We start from the raw sequence: 26,758 nt of genomic DNA on the forward strand, positions 1-26,758 counted from the left end.
ACAGAATAGAAACTTATAGGTGTTGCTCAAGGTCACCTAATTTTGGATTTAATCCCAATTCTCATTCCAAAGCCCATGATTTATTCTGTGCACTAACAGTTCATTCTTTTTTAAAAATAATTTTTTTGTGTGTGTTTATAGAGACAGTGTCTCACCATGTTGCCCAGGCTGGTCTCAAACTTCTGGGCTCAAGTGATCCTTCTGCCTCAGCCTCCCAAAGTGCTGGGATTATAGGCATAAGCCATTACACCCAGCTAGTTGTAACTTAAGCTTTAGCCACATGAAGACTACCAGAAGAGCTCCTCAGGTTGAGACAGAAATAATACAGGGTGGTCACAGGAGAAAATTCTAGGCAGCAGTTTCACATGGCTAGCCAAAGAAAACTGTTGAAATGGCTGCATGAGCTAGGGGATGAGAAAACCTCAAAACCAGGGAGTGGACCAAGCTGACTGAGACCAACTGGACCCAACATGGTGCTGGATTTGACCTAGGTTTTACCTAGGACCTCAGTATATGCTCAGTAAAACATTAAATCCATTACCCACCAGTGCCATGACGGTTTTGGGAACATCTATATTTGGGGTAAAAATAGGTGGTACCGCAGTTCCAAGGAATCTTCACCTTTTTCCGGGAATCGGTGTGAATATTCCTTGGTTAAAGAAGTAGAAGCCTCAAACCCCATTGGGTGCTACTCTCTCTCGAGTACAATTGCACTCCCTACTCCCCTTTCTTGATTACTTACTTCTTGCTTCGCAATAAATCCCCATAGCCTGAGAGGTCAAGGTTGCAGTGAGCCTTGACTGTGCCACTGTACTCCAGCCTGGGCGACAGAAGGAAACACTGTCTCAATCCAGCCATGCATCCATCCATCCATCCATCCATCCATCCGGGTATTGCAAGGAGTTAAAAAAAACTCCCACACAAATTTAGGTTTTATTTTCAGATAAGCTCTTCTATCCATCCAGAATGAAAAGGTATCACAGGTTACTCACTTGAAGCTGCATCCTCCTTAGAGGAACTTTCACAGAAGCTGTGTCCTGTCCTCCCTTTGCTGATTTGAAGCCCAAATTTCAACCCATGCAGAATCTTTTAGGGAAATTCTCAAGACCATGATTATATTTTACCACTATAAAGGTGGACTGTAGTTTCTGCAGGTGACCACATTGAAAAACATTTCTTCTTTTACTGAAAATTAAACTACTTCCTACGTATTCTTTGCAGAGAGGACCAAGAGCTGGCTCTGAGTCTCTAAGTCCCAGTAGTGTGGGGAGTGACAGCCTCCACCCTAGTGTCCTGGGCTCCACCCCCAGCAATTTGAAGTTGCAAGGTCTCAGACAGCACCCAGAGTTTTGGGGACTTCTTTTCCAAGTGTAAAAGGAGGCTCCTTTCCAATCATTATGTTTTAAATTTACTTCAGAGCTCCAAGGGACCCCTGACAGAAGAGTTTTTTAATAGTCTTTTTACTTTTCACCCAGAGTAACACTTAAAAATAAGAAGATATTTTATGCACCAGTTGCTTCACATCTTCTACTGGAGCAAACTTTTTGTTGGTAGTGTTTTGTTATTGGCTGATGTTTCAAAGTTCCAAGAACTTGAGCCTCAAACGTCACAGAGAGGTGACTACAAAAATGTTCTTTCCTTATTTATCATGAGGCTAACAATAGTACCTACCTCACAGGCTCATCTAGAAGATTCCATAAGTCAACGTTGATTGTAAAGCACTCAGGTCACTGCCTGGCACATAAGGAGTGCCATTTATCAGTTTGTGAAGTGAAACCATGGTCAAGTTTTGTAGTGGCTGCTTTGCCCTGGCCAAGGGAAACTGCTGCTTTCTTTTATAGCTGTTAGTAGCATTACATTACAACTCTACCTTTCTTATTTAGGGGTACTAAGGGGGGAACTTCACTTTGTGACAAAAATATAACAAAATCTTAAGCATACAGAAGTGCTAGAACAAGGTGTAAAAACAAAAAGAACATCTGTATTAGTCCATTCTCACACTGCTATAAAGAACTACCTGAGACTGGATAATTTATAAAGAAAAGAGGGTTAATTGGCTCACAGTTCCATAGGCTGTACAGGAAGCATGGCTGGGTATGCTTCAAGAAGCTTACAATCATGGCAGAAAGTGAAGGGGAAGCAAGGACATCTTCACATGACCAGCAGGAGAGAGAGAGAGAGAGCAAAGGGGGAAGCCCTACATACTTTTAAACAACCAGAGCTAGTGAGAACTCACTCACTATCACCAGAACAGCAGGGGGGTAAGTTGACCCCATGATCCATTCATCTCCAACCAGATCCCTCCCCCAATATTGGGGATTACAATTCAATATGAGATTTGGGTGTGGACACAAATCCAAACCATATCATCACCTTATGCTTTTGTTCTGTTCCCATGTTGGCATTTATCTGGAGCCTGGAGTAGCAGTGCCAGATGTTCCTTATGACAGTTTATCAAAGCCAGCTTTGCAGAGGTGAAGGAAGCATTGCCACATGGCAGTGAGCCAAGAGTGCAAACTGTGGGATCCAAGAGTGGCCAAGGCTTTCTTGCTACATTTAGGAAATGGTATTTTTGATACACATCTCAGATAATTCTGATAGAGGTAGCTTTGTTACAGACCACAGGCTCTTTGGCTACCCGTATAATGGAAATTAACTCATGGCCAAGCAGATTTTCCAGATAAGACTTTTATTATGGGGCTTATGCTCAAGTGCAAGGGAGACAGCAACGGTGAGGTGTAAAGATCCTCTGGCTAGCTCCCAAAAAAACGCCATTAGGGATTTTTTTTTTAATTAGACAAAACATGGGAATTGATTTCAAGACTAGTGTATGCAGGCTGGGCTGGGCAAAGCATGTGAAGGGTGGCGGATGCAGGTCAGCATGTCTGGTTGTGATGGTTCTCTTGAGTAATGAACCACCTGGTGGTCTGGTGGGGGCAGCAAAGCAGTAATCAATTTTTCAGTTTTTCTTCCCAAGGAAGGACACTCGCAACCTTGTTTGATGTTTAGCTATCCTAAGGCCAGTTTCTGGAATTCTCTAAGTAAAAGTAATGGTTGAACATTATGAAAGCACAGAAGAATGGCTATTTGCTTTGTGTGACAGAAGCCTCAGGGGTTAATGGGTATACCATCCATGAAGTAGTGGTGTGGGTTTTGTGAAGAGAAGAAAAAAATAAAAAATGTGTGAAGGAGAAGTCATGTCCCACTCCTGTTCATCAGTCTGAGGATTGCACTTTGAGAAACACAAGTCACCCTTATTAAATTTCAATCAAACTTATAACTTTTGAATATATATTATAATTTTATGTATTTATTTATTTATTTAATTTATTTATTTATTAGTGACAGAGTCTGACTTTGTCTCCCAGGCTGGAGTATAGTGGCATGATCATAGCTTACTACAGTCTCAACCTCCCGGGTTCAGGCAATCCTCTTGCCTAAGCCTCTTGCATAGCTGGGACTACAGGCATGTGCCACTACACTTGACTAATTTTTAAATTTTTTTTAGTAGAGATGGGTCTCACTATGTTGCCTAGGCTGGTCTCGAACTCTTGACCTCAAGCTATCATCCCACCTTGGCCTCCCAAAATGGAATTACAGGCATGAGCCACCATGTCTCTCCCATATTATAATTTAATTGGACAAATTGCCTGAGCTTTTCCATTCTTTGTCATTTTAGATGAGATGGAAATAAAAGACTTAGTAACAGTTATGCTGGAATCTTACATGCAAATGCATGTTCTTTGAATAAGAGCAGGTTTCTTTATTTAGCATTTCTAATTTAATCCTTGACATTAAACCACATTAGAGTCTTTAATTCTTTTACTGTTTTATAAACTGCTGTAAAGCAATTGAGAGATTCAAGCAACTCTGGTGCATGTATTTTTAAAAACATACCATTTGTCTAGGTGTGAGCCCAGCATCTAAGCAATGAGTGTAATTTTGTACCCTGGGATTTTGTTTAGTGTGCCTGCAATACACCATGGTAGAAAGTCCAACAATGGTTTAACTAGGTTTATCAAAAATAAGGAAAAATTCAAGATGGATCCTGCTATTAAAATATGTATTCTTTTAGCCATAGCATGTATTTAGTACATGAAAGTGTGTGGGGTTTTTTTTTTTTTTTTTTTTTTGAGTTGATAAACATGAGAATATTTGCAGGTGAATATTACCCAAGGCTTAATTTGTAACTTTGTCCTTATATAAGTATTGGAAAATGGCTCATGTCCGACAATTTTTAAAAAACAGAGCCATAAATAAATATCACATCTCATAGAATTCATGGTTTTCCCCAAGATGAAAATTACAGGAAATAGAACTGTTGAATTCTAGGAAGTTGTCTACACCAAAGACAATGGCATTTTAAATCTTGACATTCCTTTTAAGTCACGCCTTTTTAGATAAGCATGTGGGACAGTGGGGGTTATCTACAGTGAATTTTGGTTATGTTTTTGGTATTACAAAAGCTCTGATCTTTTCAAAATGCTCAAGTTTACTATGTTATGGCCCAGCACCCTGCTAGTCTTAGTTGAAAATAAAAAGGAGCGTACCACTGAAAAATCAGCGTTTGTTTTCTTCAATATCTCTTAAAGAAAAAGAATGCCATTTAGTTAAAAAAAAAATGTCTTCTGTCTTCCAATATGACATAACAGAACCTTGAAGGATTTATATCTTGGAAGGTGAAACCATCATTCCCTGGTTAAAATGATTAATTTACAAAAACAACAGAAGGTAAGGAGTAGAGGAGCTACAGTGTCACACTGCAAGGGAGAGAAAAGCGAAGTTGTTACCCTATTTAAAACAAACAAACAGATAGGGAGAAAGAAACTCAGAAAATGCACACAGGAAGTGATTAGCGGCAATTGAACAAACGGCAGGTGTTAAATGAAACAGCATCAGGACTAAGGCTAAGTGAAATCATACAGGCTCTGAGTGATTTTATTAAGGATGATATTTATGACTTAAGTTTGGAACAGTGCATCAAGAAGATTCAAGAGTAAACTCCCTGGCCTCATCATAGGTGAGGGCATTGTCTTTTTGGCCTGAGCTATTTCCTTAGCCTCTTAAGTGACCACTCCGTTCTCAGTCTCTCCCAACTCCAGCCCAACTTTCGCATGACCACCGTGACCACCCTCTATGTTAAGGCCTTTATATCTTGACCATTACTTGGAGAAAAAATCCCAAACTTCTTAATAATAGTAACCCGGCCAGGCGTGGTGGCTCACACCTGTAATCCCAGCACTTTGGGAGGCCAAGGTGGGTGGATCACCTGAGGTCAGGAGTTTGAGACCAGCCTGGCCAACATGGTGAAACCCCATCTCTACTAAAAATACAAAAAATTAGCTGGGTGTGGTGAAGGATGCCTATAATCCCAGCTACTGAGGAGGCTGAGGCAGGAGAATTGCTTGAACCTGGGAGGTGGAGGTTATAGTGAGCCAAGATTACGCCGTTGCACTCCAGCCTGGGCAACGAGGGTGAAACTCCGTCTCAAAAAATAAATAAATAAATAAACAAAAAATAACCCATAATAGTTTGGAACTGTAAGATCTATGTAAAACTGAGCAAACCCTGGCAACTTTACAGTCTGTGGAAGACCAATAGCCCTGAAAGAGTTATAGGGATTTCAGGGCCTGTTCTGCCTCCACACTTCTGTGCAAAGGCTGTCCTTGGGTACCACCAAGTTGTTTGGATTCCTTGGAAACCTAGCTCCAAAGAAACCTAGTTTCTTGATCAGTTTCCAGAAGAAAACAAATCAGTGATATGGTCACACAATGTGTCTACTTCGGGGTATACAGAGTCACTGAACACCTGTGGTTCTTTCTTGAGGAGGAGCTACACTGTGTACAGGCTAGACACAGTGGTTCTCTCCCTCCCTTTTCTCTTCTCTCTCCACATTCTTCCCTCATCTCCTTCTTTGGGGCAAAAGAAAGCTTCTCTCACTGTTGCATGTGAGGCTTTTAGCAATGCTTTCAGCTGCCTGGACATGACTTTTGGGTCTCACCATCTATCTCAAGGTGCTAAAGCATTCTTCCCACTAAAGAGAATTCTCCAGTGCTGGGTATTTTCTTGTTGTCCCTCAGAATTTTCTTGCTGTCCTGCTCTGTGGTCCAGGAAAGGTGGGAACTGCATCAGCAAAAACCTCTTATCTTAGGCCTCCAGGTTGGTTCAGCCAATGGGAGGCAGCAAGAGATGGCACGGGCCTGGGGGAAGGCAAGTTGTGGCAGGGACCTCCCCTGGCGCCTGCTCTGCACCAGGTCCTAAGGGTGCTCTGTGTTTCTTCTAGTTGTCCTCTCTGGGTTCTGATCTTCCTTCCTTTGCTCCTTCAGGCCTAGGGCTGGCAAAGGCTCTCTAGGGGGTGACATTATTCCTTCTTGGTATCTTTAAACTCAGACCCACCTTTGCAGATAACTTGTTAATACTCCTCAAATAAACCAGCTTGAGTATGCCAAGACCCTGAGTTCCTATGAGGGATATGGTGCCTGACGTTGTGACAGTCATAATTTCTCCACTTGCTGACACATAGCGTAGGAAGCATTTACAGTGCAGCCTCACTTTATGTTCCCATGCTCACCAAACCTCCTACCTTTCTTTGACCCTAACAGTGTTTTAACTTCATGTCTTTGTGCACTTGGGGTTTCCTCCTGCAATGGGGTGCCTTTTCCTCTTTTTCTGCCTAGCACCAATCTGTCTTCAAGATCCCTCACAAACGTCACTTGTCTGAGAAGCCTTTCCTCTTACCTCCTCCCTAGAAAGACTTGAACTCTGTGCTTCCATGCAATAATTTATGGCATGTCTGTCTCCCCACAGAAATTATATCTTCATTCATTTATTCATTCCCCCCAAACAAATATCAGTTATCCTCTATGTTCCAGGCACTGTGATAAATTCATGGAAACACAGCATCAACAAAACAAAGTCCCTGCCCTCATGGAGTTTATATTCTAGTGAGGGGACAAACAATACATCCGTGAACAAGTAGATTGATGATTATCCAGTAAAGGTGAGTAGTATTGAGATAAATGAAGCAGGCCAAGAGATGACCTGTGTTAGAATGAGAAGTCTCCAGATGAGGACAGAATTGTTGCCAGGAGGTCTGAGTGAAGAGCTGGTAGTTGAGCAGAGACCTGGATGATGTGAGACTATCTGAGGGTAAATCTTTTAGCCACAGAAACAGCAGTGTAATAGTCCTGGGGGTGGGGAGGAAGTGTGCTTAGTATGTTTGAGGAAGGGCACAGAACCAGTGGGTTGGGGAAGCATGAGGATGTGAGATGAGGGCCACTCAGGGCAGGTGAGCCTAGGATGTCTTGCACCACAGGATCACAGATTTGGAGTTCCCTGGAGAGCTATGGGTAGGGGCTACCCTAACTTGACTATGCATTCTGTTAATCCCAGTGGTTTGTCTAGAGCCTGGCTGAAGGGATGACTAAATTGTAGTAGACCTCAGTTAATTCTGTATTTTTTTTCTCCTTTAGCCAATATAACTTTCCCAAGTGTTATAAAAATATCTGTGGCTTGTTTTAAAGATATAACACCAGGCCGTACAGCTGACATCCAAAATGACAAGGCTGAGAGGTGACAACCCTCAGCCAACCCTGACTCCTCCTGGTGTCTCTGCCTCTGTGTCTGTCTCTTCATAATGTGGAAAGTTTCATTCATGTTGGGAGCAAGCCCCCCCAAAATCCGGCCATGGCCCCAAAACTGGCCATAAATAAAATCTCTGCAACACTGTAACATGTCCATAATGGCCCTAACGCCCAAGCTGGAAGGTTGTGGGTTTACAGGAATGAGGGCAAGGAACACCTGGCCTGCCCAGGGCGGAAAACCGCTTAAAGGCAGTCTTAAGCCACAAACAAAAGCATGAGTGATCTGTGTCTTAAGGGCGTGTTCCTGCTGCAATTAATTTGGCCCATCCCTTCGTTTCCCTTAAGGGATACTTTTAGTTAATTTAATATCTATAGAAACAATGCTAATGACTAGTTTGCTGTTAATAAATATGTGGGCAAATCTCTGTTTGGGGCTCTCAGCTCTGAAGGCTGTGAGACCCCTGATTTCCCACTTCACATCTCTATATTTCTGTGTGTGTGTCTTTAATTCCTCTAGCGCCGCTGGGTTAGGGTCTCCCTGACAGAGCTGGTCTCGGCACATTCAGATCTCAGGCTCCAGGCAAACTCTCAAACACCATGCAGCATGCTGTGTGAATTTGAAGCCAGGAGGCAAGGATGCCATTCTACCTATCAAAGCCATAAGCTTATTTTTCACAAAATGTGTCCAGTTAGGTCTATGCTCTTAAGCCATTTTTCAAATTATAAATGACAGCAAAAAATAAAATGACTTACACTAAGAAAAACAGATGCCGATAGCCCATGTACTAACTAGAATTATCTCCTTGCTAAAATATATATTTGTTGGGTACACACAGACATACAGAGGAAAATAACAAACACTGGGGACTCCAAAAGCTGGGAGAATAGGGAGGTGAGAGCTAAAATATCACCTAATGGCTACAATATTCAGTATTTGAGCAACAGGCATACCAGAAACCCAAACCTCACCATTGTACAATATATCCATATAATAAACCTGCATATATCTTGAATATATATATATAATGCTTTATGATATTGTCATTCATGAATCAAAATGTATAACTACCTATAAGAGATATTTTTCTTTTGTAAATTTTAGCATAATACAAATATGGCAAAGTAAGGAACTACAAAAGAGCAGAAAACAGTTGTCCTCTGGCTTCCCACTAAATATTTATTTTAGCTTCCAGATCATGAAAATATTTGAATAGAAGGAAACTGCATTGTAGAAATTTATTTTAGTTACAATGAAATTAATGGCATCTATTAAATATATTTTGTGATTGAGTGTTCTGAAAGGAAAACTGCTTAAAAATATATTTTTAAAATTTCATAACTCTACAATTCTGAATTCTTTATTCATTAAATAAATAGCACATCAAGAAGGCTGGTTATACTTGAATATAAACAGATTGGTCACAGAAATCTAAACCTATGCTTAATTAAATTTAACCAATAAACCCAGCTCCCCACCAGGGTGAGAGTGTTGGCACACAGCAGATGATCCTCGTTGTTTCAGTAACATCACAGGGATTTACCCAAACCACTGTGATGCCAATCCAACCAAAGCTCCTGATGGAAAAGCTTCAATCTCAGGAATTCAGTTTGGCGACTTGCCCTGTGAAGAAGATGAAGCTATATAGAAATGTAGCATAAAGTGATTGCTTTCCTAAAGGTTGCTTAATTACCATATTTTTTTAATTTTGGAAAAGAAATCTTTAATAAATAAAATACAACAAATCCACCAGACATCAAAAATGGAGAAATGAGATTTAATTTCATTGTAAGAGATTTGGTTTAAGCAGAAGAGAGACCTTTGTAACAGAAAAACTATCTAGACATAACCATCGTAAGAGATATTTCTTACCTCTTCTGTAATAATATGGCAGAAAGCCAGTTTTGAAATGACTGAGGTGTTTTAGAGGTTAAAGATGAATGTTTCTGAGAAATTAAGCAGTCTTCTGTTCAAATAATTGTGGGTGTTAAACATTTTTAGAACTCATCTTTATCCTTCATTATTAATAAATTGATATTATGTAAGAGTTCATTTTCATTCTTCATCAGTGCTGCAACTTTTTATCCATTAAACAATTAACTCCCCATTCCTCCTTCTCCCCAGCCCTTGCTAACTGACATTGTTTTCTGTCCCTCTAAATTTGACTACTCTAGTTACTTCATAAAAGTGGAATCATACAGTCTTTGTCCTTTTGTGTCTTACTTATTAGCGTAATGTCTTCACGGTTCATCTATGTTGTAGCATGTGTCAGACTTTCATTCCTTTTTAAGGCTGAACAGTTTTTTATTGTATGTATATAACACATTTTCTGTTCATCCATTGGTGGACATTTGGGTTGTTCCCACCTTTTGGCTACTGTGAATAATACTGTTATGAACATGGGTATATAAAGATGTGTTTGAGACCCTGCTGCTTTCAGTTCTTTTGGGTGTTTACTCAGAAGTATAATTTATGGATCCTTTAGTAATTCTGTCAGAGGTGTGTGAACCAGAGCAACTCCATCTTAAATACGAGCTGGGTAAAATGAGGCTGAAACCTACTGGGCTGCATTCCCAGACAGTTAAGGCATTCTAAGTCACAGGATGAGATAGGAGGTCAGCACAAAATACAGGTCATAAAGACCTTGCTGATAAAACAGTTGCAGTAAAGGAGCCAGCCAAGACCCACCAAAACCAAGATGGCCACAAGAGTGACCTCTGGTCGTCCTCACTAGTAGACTCCCATCAGCACCATGGTACTTTACAGGTGCCATGGCAATGTCAGGAAGTTACCCTATATGGTCTAAAAAGGGGAGGCATGAATAATCTACCACTTGTTTAGCGTATCATCAAGAAATAAACCATAAAAATGGGCAACCAGCAGCCCTCAGGACTGCTCTGTCTATGGAGTAGCCATTCTTTTATTCCTCTACTTTCTTAATAAACTTGTTTTCACTTTGCAGTGCAGACTCACCATAAATTCTTTCTTGCACGAGACCAAAAACCCTCTCTTGGGGTCTGGATTGGGACCCCTTCCTGTAACAATTCTATGTTTAATTTTGGGGGGAACTGCCATACTGTTTTTTTCTGAGCTGTACCATTTTACATTCTTACCAGCAACGAACAAGGGTTCCTATTTATCCACATCCTTGCCAATGAAGTGGTGTAACTGTCTGGGGTAAATACCCGAGGTTCATCGTCTTACACCAGAGAAATCAAGGATGCAGACACATGAAGTGAGTTTAAGAGCAGAGGTTTAATAGGTGAAAGAGAAAAGAGAACATCTGTCTCTCCTGCAGAGAGGGGTTCCCAAGTGGGTCTTCCTGTTTCATGGTAAAATGCAGGGGTTTTTATAGACAATCTTGAGGAGGTCGTGTCTGATTTACATAGGGCCCAAGGGATTGGTTGGACCCGTGTGTCATTTGCATAGTGCACAAAGAAGCTGGCCATCCCACTCTAATCTTTTTAAAATTTATTTTAATTAATTAATTAATTTAATTTAATTTTTTTTTTTTTTTTTTTGAGATGGAGTTTCACTCTTGTTGCCTGGGCTGGAGTGCAATTGGCTGATCTCTACTCACTGCAACCTCTGCCTTCCGGGTTCAAGCAACTCTCCTGCTTCAGCCTCCTAAGTAGCTGGGATTACAGGCATATGCCACCACACCTGTCTAATTTTGTATTTTTAGTACAGATGGGGTGTCACCATGTTGGCCAGGCTGGTCTCGAACTCCTGACCTCAAGTGATCCGCCCGCCTCGATCTCCCAAAGGGCCGGGATTACAGGCATGAGCCACCAGAGCCCAGCCCCACCCTAATCTTTTATTATGCAAATGGGGTATCTATCTGGCCTGCACCATATTGCCTGTCTTTTTAGTGCCCATGTGGCCACAAAGAAAAGGGAAGTGGGAACTTCCACGCTGAACATGTCTGGCACCCAGGTAGCCCTTTTCTATTGGCGCAGCTGCCAGCATTTACCTATGCAAGCTTCCAGCTTGCTTATTTATGTCTGCAGCTTGATTTTTCAGGCTGCTGTTTGTTAGAAACGACGTGATTTGGGGGCTGCTTTTTGTTAAAAGGGAAGCCTTACCAGGGGTTCTCTTACCCTTACTAACTACCTGAATATTTCCTTTCTAGCTCCGGTATCACCAACACTAGTTATTTTTATTGAGTCTTTTGATAACAGATTTTTTTTAGTGAGTGTAAAGTAATATCTCAATGTGGTTTTGATTTGTATTTCCCTAATGATTAGTGATGGTGAGCATCTTCTCATATGGTCATTGGTTTTTTGAATATCTTCTTTGGAAAAATATCTATTCAAATTCTTTGCCCATTTTTGAATTGGATTTTTTGTTTTTTGTTGTTGAGTTGTTAGGGTATTAAAATATATATAATTTTCAATATTAATCCTTTATCAGATATATAATTTGCAAATATTTTCTCCCATTCTATAAGTGGCTGTCTTAGCTAGGACAGCCATAACAAAACGTCGTAGACCACGTGGCTTAAGCAGCAGAAATTCCTTTTCTTACACTTCTGGAGTCTGGAAAATCTGGTGGATTTGGTGCCTGGTGAGGACTTTTTTTGCAGTCTTGTAGGCAGGCGGCTCCCATCTTGTCCTGGGGCATTAAGAAAAGCCAATTATCATCTTAAAGAGAAGGTTGAAACCTACCTCTGTAAAGCAGGCATTCTCCAAATAGAGAGGAGATGCAATGATTTAGTTCATCATAGGAAGTGTGGCACCACCAAAGGTTAACCTGACACCTGTCTGAAGATTTGTTTTCAAGTCCCTGCTCAGCATGGTTCCCTTTGTGACCTCCAGAAAGTCACTCAGATTCTTTGGACCTTATGTTTTTCATCTCTAAGCTCTCATTTCATTCTGATTTCTATTTAGACAGATTATAGGACTAGGACTCATGTTTTTCTTCTTAGCATTGAAAAGGCTATTCCAAGAAACCCACTTTACCATGAGAATCTAATCTGCAGAGGATACAAGGACTTGAAGTAGTTCAAATTATACTTTTAGAACATATTCAATCCAGAGTCATTACTCAGTTTACCTTCTGTATTTCTTTCTTTCCCCATACTCATTTTTTTTAATTTAAAATATTATGTGGTGCCATAAATATATTTTGTAACTAACTTTTTTACATTCTTTCATGTAAGGTCACTTAGTGTTCTAACTTTATTAGCAAATTAATTTTACTCAGTATTATTGTACAAGTCATTAAAATTTTATTGCTAATAATTTTCAGTTTTAATTAATAAGCATATAATATTCAACATTATGATGCCCCTATTTGAAGTGTAATTTCCCCTTGCTTAGATTACTTTTCAATGTCCACCAATACTGTCTTACAACACTAAACATTTCATATTATGGTAAATAAATGATGGTAAATTTAGGATAAGACATGTTTGGATTCAAGTTTGTAGACATCAGTGCACTTTGAATGTACTGACTCATCTTACAGCTGGTCACTGTTAGTGGATTACTACGGTTTGTTATTCCTGTTTTGCTGATGGGTAGCTCATTCAGAACACGGGGTTTGCACACCATTAGTAAACAATAGAACTCCAGCTTCCTGTGTTGCTAGTTTTCTCTCTTTAAGATTCCTGACAACTATGCAATCAGCTTCTCTTGCTACGTAGAGTTAAATGGGTGTTGGAAAGCTGTCACTATTTATTCTTAAAGGATTTCTTTAGATTGTGAGAAGGGCTTCTGCCCAGAAAGCTAGTCTGGTCAAAGTGTTGCATACATGAGAGGTCCGAGCACATTCACAGGTCCCTGTAGCTGTTAGCACCTGTCTGTGAGCAACCCTTGATCTTCGATCTTTTCTTCTGGTAGATGCTTTAATGGTGAGAAAAACCATATTCTGCGTGACTCCTGATGCCATATGGCTACTCTGGCCACTGAGAGCTGCCAAAACAACTAAAATAACAGCCTAACCTTTCATTTTCATTTTCTCCTTGAGTGGGAATGTGAAACGTTGCAGCTTTTATCTGGGTTGTATGTTCAAGTTTATTTGCTTGCTTGTTTATTTATTTAACGTGCAATTATTATGGTATACATCAGTCAAATGTAAAACTTTCAGATATTTCCATGGGATTACAATACTTTTGTATATTATATGAGTAGTTTAAAATTTTATTCCTCTGTTTTCCACTTTTCCATTTCAATCACCAGATTTAAAATGTCACATCTCTTTGAAAGAACTTAAAGGCAAGATATTTCCTAGTATCAGCAGGCATGAGGACTGAAACAGCCTTTGCAAAATTATGACAGTGAGAAAAAATTGACATCAGAACATTATCACAGTAAAAAATCTGCTTGCCTCTAACCTCCAGCCTACCCATGTTCATTCCTGGGCACAGGCCAAACTAACTTTGGAAGGAATTTAGCTTATAGTTTAACTTTTTATTTTTTATTTTTTCTGAGAGAGTCTCACTCTATTGCCCAGGCAGGAGTGCAGTGGTGTGATATTGCCTCTCTGCAGCCTCCGGCTCCCGGGTTGAAGCGATTCTCCCACCTCAGCCTCCAAAGTAGCTGGGATTACAGGTGTGTACCACCACGCTCGGCTAATTTTTGTATTTTTTGTAGAGATGGGGTTTCACTATGTTGGCCAGGCTGGTCTCAAACTCCTAACCTCAAATGATTCATCCTCCTCTGCCTCTCTAAATGCTGAGCCACCACACTCACCTTATAGTTTTACTTTGAAATGAAGATACTAATAGCCCTTTCCAGGACAAACAAAACAACAACAACAAAAAAAAAACAAACCCTCCTTGAGCCAAAGACCCCAAGATTCCCAACCTCCCCAGTTGCTCCTATGGATAACATCACTACTGTAAAATCTCAGATTGGTGTTTGAGGTATTTTTTCCAACCCTGCATTCTGAGAGCTCAACTGGCACCACCCAGACTAGTAAAGTGGCTCAACTGGTTGTGTGGCCCTCACCCACAAACTGACTCAGTGTAAGAAGATGGTTTCGAATCCCTATGATTTCGTTCCCGACCCGATCAATCAGCATTCCTCATTTCTCAGTCTCCTGCCTGCCAAATTATCCTTTAAAAACCCTAGTTCTTTATAACTTAAAAAACAGACTGATTTGAGTAAAGTCCAGTCTCTCACCTATCCAACTCTTTGTGCATTAAACTCTCTATTGCAATTCCCATCTTGATAAACTAACTGCATCTGGGCAGCAGGCAAGAGGAACCCATTGGGTGCTTACAGGACCTTTGTGATTTTGTGCTGCTTGTCTCAAGTTGTAGGTTCAGGATATGATGGTGGAGGCAAATGACCAAGTTCTGCTTTTGGTTAGGCCCAGAGGGCATCACCTGTGCATTTCCATGCAGACTCCACATTGTGAGATGCAATGCCACAGTCCCACCTGTCTGACCACTTCCTATAGTAAGAGATATCCTGCAGATGACTCCAGCCAAAGACGTTGATGGCAAAACCAAATCAAAACAGATAACAGAAACAGGAGGAGGAGCCAATATTAGAAAAAAACAAGTCACTGATGTCAGTAAAACCACCGTGATAAATACCGTGGAGAAAGAGTGGTCGTGAGTTGGACTCACTCAGATCAATAAAGCATTTTATACCTGGTGCTGTTCCTAGTTGCTTGCGTGCAGCAGCGTGCCAGAAGTAGAATGAAATCTGTGGAAATCTTATAACTACTAGCTTCTGAGTATATGTCCTTTCTAATTTGTAGAGGAAGATTGATCCTAAGATAATTACCTGAAATTAAAGAGGATGTCGACATCTATATTTCCACCCTTGACGTCTTCCCTAAGCTCCAGATTCATATATCCAGCTGTCTCTTGGAAAAAAACCAAACTCATTATGTTTCCCCAAACTCATTCGTCTTTATATATATATTTGTATATATTTAATGTGTATATATGTGTGTATAAATACACTCACATATGTGTGTGTGTGTGTATATATATATATATATATTTTTTTTTTCTTTTAGAGACAGAGTCTCACTCTGTCATCCAGGCTAGAGTGCAATGCTGCTATCATATCTTATTGCAGGCTTGAACTCCTGGGTTCAAGGGATCCTCCCACCTCAGCCTCTCAAGTAGGTAGGAATACAGGAGTACAGGAGTGCACCACCATGCCTGGCTATATATATTTTTTCAATCTCACCTCATTTATAGTTATGAACTCATTGTATATGTAGTGCTAGTACAAATTAGAAATTAAATCAATATTTTTTAAACTAAACTGACCCTGATGATGTAAGTTCACGTCAGTTAGGATCCTTTCTTCTACTTTTAACATATTCTAAGCTCAAGAAATCAGAAGACATATTTTTCCTTAGGAATGTTCTTAAGGGACACTTTTTCCCTTTCTATAACCCTCAGACAAACTCCAACATTGTCTATTGGGAATAAATAACACTCAGTGAAGAAAACTGGAAGAAGAGGAGAGAGGAAAGGCAAGGCCATCCATATAATGAAGAGAATGTTGTCTAGAAATGAAAATAACTAAGAGAAGGAATCATGTAAGTCAACCAGCAACAAAAGCCATTCTACGATTGCAGAACTCAGGTTAGGGCCTAAAAATGGTGATAAGTTGACCTCTAAGTTCCCCAAGGCAGAGGGAAGTGGTGGGTTGAAGCGTTGCAGGGTAGGATACTCAGAGGATCTCCTCAGAGTGTGGCATCCTGAGCCATTGCTGCGAGTCGCTCAGATGCACTGTGCATGCCTGACAGGGCATGATGCTTGGCCATATATGGGCCACAGGAAAAAACTTCTCCTTCACCCTCTGAAGATTCACTAAAAAATGAACTCGCAAAAGGCAGATATGTTGGAGAAAAGGCATACAGATTTATTAACATGCACACAAGGAGAACCACAGAGTACTCACCCACCTCCTAATGGGGTTCAGAAGCTTGTCTGCCATCCTGGCAAAACAGGGTGTGGGAGGGAGAGAAGAGGAATTCTGTTAAGGGGATTACTAGGAAGAATGAATAGATCAGAGAATAGAGTTTAATTTATACGTTGTCTTGTGAGTGGGTCTGTTCAGGCATGGTTACATTCTTGGTCTTATAGGGAGGGGAATTTAAAACAACTGTTCTCCTTAATGGGTTTGGCTATTAGGCAGATAAAGAAATGTTAACTTCCTTCTGTGCTTTGGGAGAAATGGTAGGAGGTGGGCCGGGGAGAAAGACCTTGAGGCTTCTTCAGTTCAGCATGTCAAGGTGCCATATTGTTGGGATATTAACTTCTGAGCCCCAACAACCAGCGCCTCACCTCCTAGGACGCCTTGCCTGGGCACTTCCTTCTCTGCTTTCATGGCCCCTACTGCTCCTGAAATTGTATTGTCCCTGATCCCCTCTCCACTCACTGCGAATCTTTGAGGTCCTAGGTAAAACAAGGCAGCACACAGGACTGCTTAGATCTGCCCACCAGGTCTCATGACCTCCCAGCCACATGGGCTGATTGTTTCTGCTCCTTGAAAACTCCGGGCATGTTTCTGCCGGCAGACCTCTGCACCTGGGGCTTCCTCCTGTCATTCAGGATCTGCGCAAATCTCACCTCACAGAGTGCTTCCCCAGTCACCCAATGTGGAGTAACATCCATGTCATATCCCTCTTTAAGACACTCTTCATAGCACTTATTGTTGATGTTGAGAAAAGAAAAATAGCTTAGCGCAGTCTGCACTATGTGAAGTATGCAGGTGCAGAGAGACAGGAGCAGGGCCTGCAGTCATTCCACCCCGCTCCCACCGTGGTTTAAAGCCATTTAGTTCCTGACTAGCCGCCTCACCCAGTATCTTCATGTTGCAGGAGTTTGTGATACAAAGAACAGTATGTAGTCCATCAATAGCTTATGTTATTTTAATGTAATTTTTTGCTAAACAACTTAGGAACTGCCTCTTTCTTTTACTTTAAAAACCTATTTGTAACTGTTGCTAACTGGATGTATGTTGAGGGCAACTCCAACCTATGGAATTGCAACTGAAACCACCTTTGCAAAGATTACGATTACTACAGTGACAGAAATCTAACAGGGCTGACTCCGTCTTGCTTCTGACCACCTAGCTGTCCCGGTTAATTCCTAGGTAGAGGCCAAGCTAACTTTGGGAGGGATTTTGTTTCTAGTTCAACCTTAAAACAAAGATGATAATAGCTCTTCACAAAACTAAACTGCATTTGTAAAACTAATGAAAGTCCACAAGAATAAGATTATGAGAGGGGCCTGAACTCTGCTAAGATGTAGGTGTAGTTTCTATAATCTCTTACTGCTCCAGAGTCATGTGGCAGAAGGCACAGGATTCATGACTTCCCCAATTGCTCTTATAAATAACATCATGATTGTGGAAGCTAAGATTGATTTTTTGAAATGTTTTTCAAACTGACTGTATCCGGACGGTGACTCATGACCCATCAGGTCCTGTGGCCCCACCCAGAGGACCATTTTCCACATCCCTATGATTTCCTCCCCAACCAATCAGCACCACCCATTCCCTAGGTCCCTGCCCACCAAATTGTCCATAAAAACCCTAGCCTCTGAGTCCTTGGAGTGTCTGATTTGAGTAATAGCTCTGTCTCCCATGTGGCAGTCTCATGTCAATTACTCTTTCTTTCCTGCAATAGCATGGTCTCAGTGAATTGGTTTTGTCTATGCAGCAAGCAGGAAGAATTCATCTGGTAATTACACAACCCTCAAGCTTGGCCCAGATAAACTCTCTTATATTAGTTTTGCCTCAGGTTCTTCCTTTTAGCTCAATAATATTATTAGTTTTTTATTTGCTTACTTGTCAGTTGACTGTTGTCCCCACACAAGAAAATAAACTGCACAAAAGAGGCAGCTGAACTCTCATTTATTGGTGTAGATTCAGGATCTAGAGTGGTGCATGCAATTCTTGGAGCTCAACCAATGGTTGTTAAGTTAGTGGATAAATAAAATGCTGACTTGACGTAGCATCAGCATCATGGGGTAAAACATTGTATCTCAATCTTACTTCAAAGGAGATTTTGGTCAAGGCTCCGCTATAAACAAAAATCTTCCTTCTCTTAACATATAAAGTCTATTTACTAACTTGTAAAGACCCCTTTCTAACTTGGAGAGGGTGAAGGCCTGACAAGGTAAGACAGAAGGCAGGTTATCTGAGGGAACTCTTGAGTAGAAAAGGAAATTGACAGCCCAAAGGCTATGACAGTGTCTAATCCTGGAGATTAAAGTGGGGGAAATGTCACTGAAAGCAGGTCTGGGTTTCAGAGCTCCCTCCCTCAATTGTGATGCATACTATAAGATCACGGTTCTGAGGTTCTGATTAGCATGTCTTTTTTTTTTTTGAGACAGAATCTCGCTTTGTCGCCCAGGCTGGAGTGCAGTGGTGCAATCTTGGCTCACTGCAACCTCCGCCTCTCAGGTTCAAGTGATTCTCCTGCCTCAGCCTCCCAAGTAGCTGGGACTACAGACGTGCACCACCACGCCCAGCTAATTTTTGTATTTTTAGTAGAGACAGGTTTTGCCATGTTGGTCAGGCTGGTCCCGAACTCCTGACCTCAAGTGATCCACCCACCTCAGGCTCCCAAAGTGCTAGGATTACAGGTATGAGCCACCGCACCTGGCCAAGCATGTCCCTTTAAATCTCACCTGGTATCACAGGGAGAGAGGGAATGAGAAGGGGTTTTAAAAGGACATGCTTTTAAATATACATGCTTTTGAAACCCCTTCTCATTCCCTTTCTTCCTATAATACCAAGTGAGAAAAGATAAGAACTTGTGGCCGGGTGCAGTGGCTCACGCCTGTAATCCCAGCACTTTGGGAGGCTGAGGTGGGTAGATCATGAGGTCAGGAGATGGAGACCATCCTGGCTAACACGGTGAAACCCCGTCTCCACTGAAAAATACACAAAATTAGCCGGGCGTGGTGGCGGGCACATGTAGTCCCAGCTACTCGGGAGGCTGAGGCAGGAGAATCGCTTGAACCTGGGAGGCAGAGTTTGCAGTGAGCCGAGATTGTGCCACTGCACTCCAGCATGGGCAACAGAGTGAGACTCCATCTCAAAAAAAAAAAAAAAAAAAAGGATAAGAATTTTTATCTGAAGACTATGAGTCCTTTTAAACAATCAGGCCCAGAGATGTAAATCTGAGGACTATGTGTCCTTTTAAACCATCAGGCCCAGAGATTTAAAACTTCTTCTCATTCTCCCTCTCCCTATGATACCAGGTGAGAAAAGATAAGAACTTTTATTTGAGGACTATGAGTCCTTTTAAACAATCAGGCCCAGAGAGACATAATGAGACAGGAATCATGTCCTACTTCCCCACTGAGCTACATATTCACGTCTTCAAATTGCTTGCGGGTGGACACAGTGGCTCGTGCCTGTAATCCCAACACTTTGGGAGGCCAGGACAGGAGGATCACTTGAGACCAGGAGTTCAAGACCAGCCAGGGCAACAAAATGAGAACCCTGTCTCTACGAAAAATAAAAATAAATAAATAAATAAATAAAAACCTGCTCGCTCTTGCCACAAGTAGCTATCAATTAACCTAATAATGCCTCACTGGACACTATAACCCATACCCAGTAGCTTAACAAGGTATAGCCAATCACTATTTAATGTCATTTCTGTAAACCAATGTGAATTCCTGACAAACACTTCGTATGAGTCCACTCCCTATCCCCCTTTTCTGCCTTTAAAAATCTACTTGTAACTGCTGCTACTCAGAGTGTATATTTGGGGCAACTTGAATAATGCTCTTGGGTTGCAGTTCTCAAGGTCGGCCCAAATAAACTATTTCTGTTAATTTTGCCTCCGTTTCTCTTTTTTTTAGGTCAACACAGATTCTCGGAATTAAACACTTCCATGTCCCAGAGGATCAAAGTCACTTGCAAAAATACCTCAAAATGTGTTTGTCAAGAAATTACACTTTCTCTTGATTTTGTGGACCACTTTCTAATTTCCAACCCAGACAAAAGCCTCCTAGTGAAGCTGGTCTTTCCTAGCACATCCCCCTACCCCCCAGCCACTGTCCCATCCCTGGATGGCCTGTCCACAGAGAGCACTGTCTGTGTGGCCACTGGGGGAGGCAGCTGCATCCCAGAGATGATGGTGTCCAGGGCATGACAAGGAAGCTCTTTGTGTGGCCTGGAGACGTCCCGGGAGCTGGCTGGCGCCCACCTTCTCTCACTTCCTTACCACCTTCTTTCTTGTGTTGCTGCTTTCTCCTTCCCAGCTCTAAACTCCCCATGGTGCTGGAGCAGCCAGAGAAGAAGTGTTACTAGACCTGCCACTGCTACCTACAATGAGCCCCATTCTGCACACAGAGGCTGCGGACTCCTTTTTCCCAATCATAGACCAGAATGCTTGTGAAAGAAGATGTGGCTGTTCTGCAGGTTGGAGCTCTAGGATCGGAAGAACTCATCTGTATCACATATGATCCAGCTGAAAGTCCCTACAAACTGGGCCCTCTGTGTCTTTAGAGGCAGCTTCCAAGGGCAGGAAGACTTCCAGAGTGCAGGACTGAGCGTGCTGCTAATCTTGTTCTGGTCGAGAGACTGATGAGAGAGACAAGAATTATGGAGTGAGAAAAGCAGCAGCAGCAGCAGCAAGTCTGCAGAGGGGAATGCCAAACTCACTACTGTGTGTTTTTTTTTTTTGTTTGTTTGTTTGTTTGTTTTTTGATACAGAGTTTCACTCTGTCACCCAGGCTGGAGTAGAGTGGTGCCATCTCAGCTCATTGCAACCTCTGCCCCCTGGGTTCAAGCAATTCTCCTGCCTCAGCCTTCCAAGTAGCTGGGATTATAGGCATGTGCCACCATGCCTGGCTAATTTTTGTATTTTTAGTAGAGACAGGGTTTTGCCATGTTGGCCAGGCTGGTCTCAAACTACTGACCTCAAGTGATCTGCCTGCCTGGCCCCCCAAAGTACTGGGATTACAGGTGTGAGCCACCATGCCTGGCCTGCTGTGATTTTTCATTGAACCTAATTAACTAATTTTTAGCCCCTATTTTTGGTACAATAATAGAACTTAGGTTGTAATCAACTGGTGGGTTCTTTCCGCACACTGCACAGATAAGATCAGTCCACAGAGACCACAGCATTGCAGTAAAGAAAGAGTTTGATGTGAGGCCAGCCATGTGGGAAAACTGGAGTTATCACTCAAATCAGTCTCCCCAAAGGCTTGGAGGTCAGGATTTTTGTGGACAATTTGGTGGGCAGGGAGCTAGGGAATGGGTGTTGCTGATGGGTAGGGGGTGAAATCATAGGGGTGTGGAAAACAGTCCTGATGTGCTGAGTTTTCCTCTGGGTGGGGCCACAGGACCAGCTGAATCATGAATCCAGGTGGGGCCAGTGTGAAGAACGTATCAAAAAATCAATCTTAGGTTCTACAATAGTGATGTTATCTATAGGAGCAATTGGAGAAGTCACAAAGCTTGTGACCCCTGGCCACATGACTCCTGGGCAGTAAGAGATTACTATGTCTACATTTTAGCAGAGTTCATGCCTTTCCCACAACTCTAATCTTGTAGCCCTTCATTAATCTTACAAAGGCGGTTTTTAGTCCCTGAGCAAGGAGGGGTTTGTTTTGGGGAGGGACTATTATCATCCTTTATTTCAGGTTAAACTATAAACTAGATTCCTGCCAAAGTTAGCTTGGTCTACGTCCAGGAATGACAAGGACAGCTGGGAGGGTAGAAGCAAGATGGAGTCAACTATGTCCAATTTATCTTACTGTCATAATTTTTCAAAGGCAGTTTCAAGGTTACTATTCTCATGATTCAACACATCCTCAAGGAGTGAGATTCAGTCTGTGTAAGTGTATCATGACTTTCTATAACACGCCTTGTCATGCACTCTTCTGCCCTGCTAGAATTGGAGTCTGGCCTCAGCTGGTTCCTACCAGCAGTACTGCCATCACCTCATCCTCATCTGCCCCATCTGTTGTTTTGGAACCACTTGTGTCCTCTGAAATGCATATGTTGAAGTCCTAACCACCTGTGCCTCAGAATGGGACTATGTTTGGAGATAGGGTTTTAAAGAGGTACTTAAAGTTAAATGAGATCATTACTGTGAACCCTGATCCAAAATGACTTATGCCCTTATAAGAAAAGGAAATTTGGCCACTTACACTCACAGAGGAAGAAATCATTTGAAGACACAGGGAGAAGAGGGCCGAGGAGAGAGGTCTCAGAGAAACCAACCCAATGACACTTCGTCTTGGATTTCCAGCCCCCAGAATTACTGGAAAATACATTTTTCTTGTTTAGGCCACCCAATCTGTACTACTTTGTTATGGCAACCCTAGCAAACTAATGCAGTCACCAACCCAGGGTGAAAATGGGACATTCCCAACTCTAGCTGTTAGGCCAAGCTTATTTGTAATAGATTCTTGTTTTCAAAGGATATAGATATTGAGATTCTCAATGTATTTGTTAAAATACATTGTTTCTTGTTAAAAGCATAAGACTTTGAAATGTCTTTGTGTTGCAGATATGTAGATGTTCTGAGCCATAATTTTTGGAAAATTCTTTCAAAGAAAAGGAAATCTACTGGACAAATAGCATGATTAATGGGGATCTAGTGACAAAATATTCTGCCCTAATTGGATTTGTGATGTTTTTGCAATTTGAAATTAGCTTCAAAATCCAACAATAATATGAAAGAATGTTCAGTATCACGAATCAAATTAAAACCATAATTAAATCACCTCCTTTCATTAGGGTAGCCACTATAAAAAAAAAAGTAAAACAAAACAGAAAATAGCAACTGTCGGCAAAGATGTGGAGAAATTGGAACCCTTGTGAAACCATCCCACAGTGTTGACAAGAATTGCATGCTGGGTTCTGGACAGAAGTAGTTCCAATTAAGTACTAATCAGTCTGCACTTGGGCCCACTTCCTCGTTGTTAAAAGTCATGTAGCCCTGGATGCTGACCATGTACATCTGCATTGTTCCTATAGATAAGATCTCTGACATTAGAATCATAAGGCTTTTGTTTAAGGATCACTTATGATGTTTTTCACACCCCAAATTCCAGCAGCCAGTTTGAAGACTCCCACAGAGTAATGGGATCAGCATGAGAATACAGCTTCTTCATCTCCCTATCTCATGACTTCACCCTCTACTCTTCCAACCAATCAGTGATCTCCACATTGCAGCCCATTCCAACACTCTTAAAAACCCCTACCCCCAAATGCCTCAGGGAGACAGATTTGAGGTTTCTTCCCATCTCATTTAGTGATCCTATGATTAAACCCCTTACCTTGCTACAACCTGGTGTCTCAGCTTATTATTTGCTGTGTGCATGGGGCAATGAACCTATTTCAGTTACACTTGTGCACTGTTGGCAAGAAGGTAAAATGGTACAGCCACTATGGAAAATGGTATGAAAGTTTCTCCAAAAATTAAAAATAGAATTCTCATGTAACCCAGCAGTCCCACTTCTGGGCATATATATCCAAAGGAAGTCAAATTAGTATCTCAAAGAGACCTTTGTACACCCGTGTTCATAATAGCATTATTCACAGTAGCCAGAAGTTGGGAACAATCCAATGTCCATTGACAGATGCACAGATAAACAAAATACGGTATATACATAACAATGGAAAATTATTCAGCCTTGAAAAGAACTGAAAGTCTGACATGTACTATAACATGAGTGAACCTTGAGGACAGTATGATAAGTGAAATGAGTCAGAAGCAAAAAGACAAATGTTGTATGATTCCATTTACATAAGGTACCCAGAGTAGTCAAATTCATAGAGATACAAGGTGTCTGCTGGAATAGCGGTTGCCAGGGAATGGGGGAAGGGAAAATGGGAAGCTGTTGAAATGAGTCCAGAGTTTCAGTTTGGAAATGATGACAGAGCTCTGGAGATTGGTTGCACCACAATATGAACATAGTTAACACTATGGCATTGTACATTTAGAAATGATTAAGATGGAAAATTTTACGTTAGATGTATTTTACCACCACTAAAAATTTAAAAGAAAGAAAAAAACAGCTATGAAGATTTCTAAGTCTTGGGCCTTATTTTGCCATGAGGAAAAATAAATACATCCCATAAAAAAAATCCTGAATGGATCTGGTAATATTATTCTGTATGTAAAGTCATTTTCTTGAGCAACATAGGGAATAGTCTTTAATCTTTTGGAATATCATAGGAAAATAAGCGGCTAAAAGTCACATTATTCTGCCTCAATTCACCAGAGTTTTTATGGAACCCAATTATTGGTTGACAGTGGAAGTTCTTGCTGGATAATTTTTCACTTTTCTGATCATCTGGGATAGAGTTTTAAGACTTTACTAGTTCCTCCAGGTACAGAGCTATAGGATTCATTTGGCCATGTTGCTCTCCCATTTCTACATAGTTTAAAAAATTATGGAATCTTTCTTTTCATAGTGTTTGGTTCTATAATCATCAGCGGCTGATAAAAAAAATCAGTGTTCTACCTCTTGATTCTGATGGCCGTTTTCATACTTGTTGTAGGAACTACAATACTGGTTTCTGTCTGAAGTTGCAGCCGCAGAGCATGAGAGAAATAACTATTGAACTCTAAATAACTGCTTTCCAAATTTTGTGCTGGCTATCTAATTCAAACTATTATCTATCTATCTATCATCTATCTATCTATCTATCTATCTATCTATCATCTATCTATCATTTATCTCATAGCACTGTGGAATTTAATTTAATTAATTTAATTTAATTAATAGTTAACTATTGCAGCCTATAGAATGTTAAAAGAATTCTGACATTATTAATGTTGCTAAACCTACCAGTAAGCCTCACAGAGAAAATAAGTTTGTTGGGCATGATTCTTAAACTTTAAGGGTATTAGTTAATAAATTAATGGTTCACTGAACCAGACCATCTGTATAACTTTATAAACATTTACTTGGTTTTACAAACAAAAACCTGCCATGGAAAATGTAATGCACCACTCTTGAAGGCATTGTAGGATATAAAATTGTTACTTTAAGGAAATATTTCCAGTTAGATTTCATGTAGCCAATATTAGCAGGGATGTTAGGGCAATGGGAATTAGGTGACAATTTACATACAGCCTCTGAGAAAAGCAAGAAACAACCCACTGTAATGGAGGCTATATTAAGTAATTGTAAGATCTTATCAAAATTAAGAGAACCCTGGCCAGATGCAGTAGCTCATGCCTGTAATCTCAGCACTTTGGGAGGCAGAGACAGGGGGATTACTTGAGTCCAGGAGTTTGAGACCAGCATGGACAACATATTGAGACCCTGTCTGTACATAAAAATTAAACAAGTTGCCAGCTGTCATGACAAGTGCCTGTAGTCCCAGCTACTAGAGAGGCTGAGGTGGGAGGATGGCTTGAGCCCAGACAGTTAAGGCTGCCATGAGCTGTGATTGCACCACTGTGCTCTAGTCTGGGTGAAAGAGTGAGACCTTGTCTCAAAAAATTTAAAATTTTTAATTAAAATTAAAAATAAAATAAAATTTAAAATAAATTTTAAAATTAAGATAATCTTAAAAAATATTTACCCACACTTAAAACCCTTCCAGAAGCATTGCTGTTGAAAGAGGTCCTAAGGTAACAAGTACACCTGGGCCTTCTCAGATAGGGTAGTGGCCCACCTGAAAGTCTTTACTGCAGCAGAATTTTCAGTTGTACACACCCTCTAGCATGATTATTAACATATGGCAGAGGGCAATAATCACCCCCAAAGAACTATAATATTGTGGAAAACATTTTTTTCAAATAAAATTCCTACATTTCAATAATTACATTAAGCACCCCAATCTTGAAACTATCATGTGCCTTTGTCAATTTTCAACACCTTTATTGAGATTTTAACTGACATGCAAAATCATCACTCACTGCAAAAGTACAATTCAATGATTTTTCGTAAATATTACAGAGTTATGCAATTATCACCAGAATCCAATTTTAGAACACTGCCATCTCCCCAAAAAGATAATTCCCACCCCTACTCTCAGCCTTTGGCCATCATTGATATGCTTTTCAGCTCCAAGAATTTGCCTTTTCTGAATATTTTATATCAATGGTGACATATAATATGTAGGCTTTTTTATTGGTTTCATCCAGGTAGCCTAATATTTTTGAAGTTCAGCCATATTTTTGCATCTATCAGTAGTCCATTGCTTTCTGTTGCTTGATAGTATTCTATTGTATGGGTACACAACTTTTTTTTTCTTTTTTTTTTTTT

The 26,758-nt window shown here is 40.8% G+C and overlaps 1 long non-coding RNA gene across 1 annotated transcript in view; it reads left to right on the forward strand.

The window, feature by feature from the left end:
- The window catches only part of LOC134810865 (uncharacterized), a 50,205-nt gene extending 26,876 nt beyond the window's left edge, over window positions 1-23,329 (forward strand). Inside the window, exon 3 of the long non-coding RNA XR_010159550.1 lies at window positions 20,381-23,329. This is a non-coding gene — a long non-coding RNA (uncharacterized LOC134810865). The remainder of the gene's footprint in view (window positions 1-20,380) is intronic.
- Window positions 23,330-26,758: the final 3,429 nt, after the last annotated feature.

Source organism: Pan troglodytes, chromosome 7 (assembly GCF_028858775.2).
Source record: "Pan troglodytes isolate AG18354 chromosome 7, NHGRI_mPanTro3-v2.0_pri, whole genome shotgun sequence".
NCBI classification, from domain to species: Eukaryota; Metazoa; Chordata; class Mammalia; order Primates; family Hominidae; genus Pan; species Pan troglodytes.